We start from the raw sequence: 4,950 nt of genomic DNA, 5'->3' as shown, positions 1-4,950 counted from the left end.
TACCATATGACCTAGAAATTCCACTTCTGGGTATTTACCCAAAATAATTTAAAGCAGAGACAGGCAACTGCATTCCAATATTAATGGCAGCCTTAGTCACAGTAGCCAAAAGGTGGAAACAACCCAAGTGTCCACTGAAGGATGAATGGAAACAAAACGTGATGTATATACATACAATGGGGATATTATTCAGCCTGAAAAAGGAGAGGAATTCTGACATTCTACAACCTTGAGGACATTATACTCAGTGAAATAAGCCGGAAACAAAAGGACAAATACTGTATAATTATACTTATATGAGGTACTTAGAATAGGCAAATTCATAGAGACAGACAGCAGAAGGGTGTTTACCAGGAGCTGAGAGAGGAGGAAATGGGACGTATTGTTTAATGAGTACAGAGTTTCAGTTTGGGATTATAAAAAATTCTGTGGATGGATGGTGGTGATGGTTACACAGCAATGTGAATGTACTTGATGCCACTAACTTGTACACTTAAAAATAGTTAATTTTATGTTATGTGTATTTTATCATAGTAAAAAAAAACATAAAGTGGGAGAAGATATGTATGAGACATAAGCTGGCAAAGGACTGGGATGTCAAATATATAAAGAACTTAACCAAATCAATAAGAAAAAGAACTAACCCAATGGTAAAACAGGCTTAACAGCTGGACAGCATAAAACCAAAGAGGAAATCATAATGGCTGATAAATATGAAAAGAGGCTCAACTTTATTAATAATCAGGGAAATGCAAATGAAAAGCACACTAAGATATTATTACATGTAAGATAGGCAAAAAATAAAGTTCTGTTGTCAGCAAAAATTTGGAGCAGCAGGAACTCTGGTGAAAGTTGCATATTGCTAATACCTCTTTGGAAAGCAGCTTGCATTATGCAGTGAGATTGAGATGGTCCAGCAATTCCACTCTTAGGTACCCAGAGAAACTTAGGCAAATGTGCAGCAGGGTATCATGTACAAGAACGTTCATGGCAGCATTGTTAACCTCAGCTGCATTAGGAAACAATCCAAATACTCACCACCTATAAAATAGATACATAAATTCTAATATGGTCAGATAATGAAATCCTATATTAACAATGAAAATGAGCAAATTTACAGACACAAAACAAGAGGAGTAAATTTCCAAAACATAATATTGAGCAAAAGAAGCAAGACAAAACATACAATTTGATCACATTTTTTTTTTTCAGGTGGAAAAGCAGGTAAAATGGAACTCTGGTATGTCAATTTAGGGATGGATACATAGTTGGCTACCTCTGGGGGTGTCATGGGTGGAGTGTTTGTATTTCTTACCCTGATCCCAAATTCACATTGAAGCTCTAACTTCCAGTGTCATAGTATTAGGAGGTGGGGCCTTTGGGAAATGACTAGTTTGGTGAGGTGGTGAGGGCAGAGCCTGCATGATGGGTTTGTAAGAAGAGACACCAGAGAGTTTGCTTCCTCTTCCTCTCTCTGCTATTTGAAGACACAGTAAGGAGATGGTCATCTGCAAGCCAGGATAGGGGCTCTCATGAGAACCCAAACGTGCTGGTGACCTAATCTCAGACTTCCAGGTTCTAGAGCTGTGAAAAATAAATGTCTGTTGGTTGAGCCACTCAGTCTACAGTGTTTTGTTTTAGCAGCCAAGACAGACTGTTGATACTGAGGGTGGGGGTTAGGTGTGTATGCACTGGGGAGGGGCCCAAGGGGGCCTCCTGGGTACTGACAGAGAGACCTCAAGGAGGGTTACACAGGAGTTCACTTTCTTATTATTCATTAAGCTCTATGTGTATGTTTTATTCATATAAAAGTACATAAATCTCAATGCAATAAATCACACTAAAAATAAAAAAAGAAAAAGTATATGTGGGTGTGCCAGTGAGTAGCTTCCTTGTCGCCCAGTTTCACGGGCATTGTGGCATGTCTTATGCAGGAGCAGGGAGCAGTGGTTGATCTGGCAACACAGTCAGGTAAAGTTGGGGTGAGGACATGAGAGGAGCATTTGAGAAAAGATGATAAAAATGAAATATTGATATATTCAGGTTAGGAATAGAGGTTCTGAAGAGTTATAATAACATTTTATTATTCATTTTACATTGTTTATTACCTAAGCCACAATATGACAAATCTAATGCATTTCCCCCTGATTGGTGATAATTCCACTGAGTTCCTTCTTTAGCACAGTCTTTGTATTTGGGAGAAAATGAGCATTTTCTGAGTATTTGTAGGTATAATTTGGATAAAGGCAGAGAAAGGAATTGTATTCAGAAATGATATTATCACAATTATAAAACATAATAAAGGGAGACAATCTCATAAAATCTCACAAAATATCAACAAAGACAGAAATATCCAAAGCTTACCTCTTCTTCCAAAACAAACCATAGAACCTGGCATGCTCCCACAGAAACCTGGGCTTCTTGCAATGGAGTTTTATAACCTCATTATAAAATGGAGGGACCCAGCACTGGGACTGTGAGAGAGAAAGGGATGCTGAGTAATTCCTTACTCTAATAACACATTCTTCACAACTCTATAATAGCTTTGTTATATCTTGGAGCTGTTGACTCATAGGTCTGATGACTGAGATACTGAGAGAAGAGGAACTGCTCCTCCACTCCCTTCCCCCAGCTCCTAAGAACACCTTTCTTTCATTTCATTTGTGTTCAATATGTGTTTGTTGAATTAAATTCTTGAAAGCATCCAAAGGAGTTCAAAGAGCTCTGGAGACTCAAAGGAATGAAATTTTCTAAGCAAGTATTTCTGACTGGGAGGTGGAGGAAGACTTCATGAAAGGGAAAGAAGCTGAGCTAGACCTTGAAGAATAAATAGAGATGGGGGATGAAGTTGGATTTGAGAGGCAAGGTTGCAAATGCACAAGGCAACAAGGACAAAACATGTTTGGAGATTGAGGTGATGTTTGTTTGGCCGAGTCTGTGGAAAATCAGAAGGAGAGAGTTAAGTTGAAGTGGAATTGAGGAGGTTTATGCTAGAACCAGAAACAGTGTGCTTTGCTTCGTAGGCAATGAGGAAGGTGAATGATTTGATACAGAAGTGTGCTTGGGTCAAAGGTCAGTCTGGTGGCAGTATATAGGCTGGATTGGACAAATGATTGGCTGTGGCCCAGGGAATGAGTTAGGGGGTTGGGACAGGAGATCTAGGCTGGAGTGAGAAGGGCCAGACAGACAAGGCTGGTAGAGCACAGAAAGCAAGGGGCAACTGATGTTCAAAGAAAGAGAAAAATAGGTATTGAGGGGTGCAGGTGGAAACAGAGATGGCTGAGGTTCTTAAGACCCAGTGACAAGGGATATGAGGATGCCACAAATGGAAAAAGAAGCTGATGTGTGTGGGCAGATAATGAGCTATTTTCTACTTGCTAGGTCTGAGATGCTGCTGGTAGGACATCGAGGTGGAAGCATCCCACAGGTGGAAATTTGGAACTGAAAGTCTGGAAAGAGGTTGGGGCTGAAGCAACAGTTTCAGGAGACAAAGACCTGGCAGTGAGCCCTGGATGTAGACTGGCCCCAGAGGGAAGAGTGTGGAGCAAGAGAAGACAAAGTTTAGCAAAGGCACATGTTTAGGAAGAAGGAAAAAGAAGACATCATGAGCCAGAATCAAAGGATAATATAAATTATTCATTTTGTAGATGAAGAAATTATTTGATTTTTAGCTGTGTTCACTTAGCCCTGAGATTCCCATAGTCAGAGCTATTTATGCTCTAATCAGGTTTGGGTCAGCCCTGGGTTCTGTAAGGAAACCCATCATTTCTAGGTTTAAGTGGTTCCAAGAAGGTAACTTATTTATTGAATAGACTTCTGCTACGCTATTTGTCTTTGTTGCAGGTTATAGCTAAAACCTGTAACAGATGGGTGGGGGTGGGGAGTAGAGGGGTGGGGGAAGAGGGTGGTAACCTTCATGAACAATGAATGCCTATAATTCTGCATGAAAAAGAACAATAAATAACAAATACAAAGCTCTTAGTATGTGTAAGTCACTCTGCTAAACATTTTGTGAGCATTATCCCACTTAATCTTTAATCCATCTGAGTAGATATTAACATCTTCCCATCTAACAAAAAGGAAATGGATTCTCAGTGCAAGCAAAGCTAGTTAGCAGGGGTTGGAGTCCAAGCAACTCAGTCCCAAAGCCCTTGGTTTTAACTGCTACATTATCCTGAGAGAAAAACAAAAGAAGCAGGAACAAAAGTATATATGTAAGAAAGAGGGGCACTTTGGTGCCTCAGTCAGTTAAGCAGCTGCCCTTGGCTCACGTCATGATTTCAGGGTCCTGGGATGGAGCCCCATGTTGGGCTCCCTGCTCAGGGACTGTCTGCTTCTCCCTCTCCCTCTGCCTCCCCCACCCCCAGCTTGTGCTCTCTCTCTCTCTTTCTCAAATAAACAAATAAAATCTTAAAAAAATAAATATAAGAAAGACAAGAGGGAGGGAACTTTCAAGAAAATTAGTTGAAAATGTTAATTATCAAAGGTACCTTGAACTGACAGGAAGAGAAGTCCCCAAATCTATAAAGTCATTAGAAGGTTTTTACATCCTAAAGAGTAAAGGAGAATTTAAGATTCCCCTAGAATTAATGATGTTTTGATCCAATCTCCCCTAAAGATATGCAGAAGCCATCTCTGAGAAGAAGGCTTATAAGGTACTTGAGAATCATGAAATCTAAAACAAATTGTGAGGAGAGTAATGCCAGCAAGATGGCAGAATAGGAGTTTTCTACTCTCATCCCCTCATAGAACATTGGTTTGACAATCACCCATAGGTGAAACTACTTTTGTGGGAGTCTAGGAGTCCAGCAAGGAAGTTCCAGCATACTATTGGATTAAAAAAAGTCAAAGACTGGATGCATTGAAGAAGGTAAGAAAAACAGTTTCACTTTCCTGCATTACCCTTCTCCCAAGCTGGCACTGATTAGTGCCAAAAACGACTCCTTTGGC

The sequence above is a fragment of the Callorhinus ursinus genome, unplaced genomic scaffold (assembly GCF_003265705.2).
Source record: "Callorhinus ursinus isolate GAN/ISIS: 27379988/994484 unplaced genomic scaffold, GSC_fseal_2.0 scaffold26, whole genome shotgun sequence".
Lineage (NCBI taxonomy): Eukaryota > Metazoa > Chordata > Mammalia > Carnivora > Otariidae > Callorhinus > Callorhinus ursinus.
Note: the sequence above shows the minus strand (reverse complement) of the source record.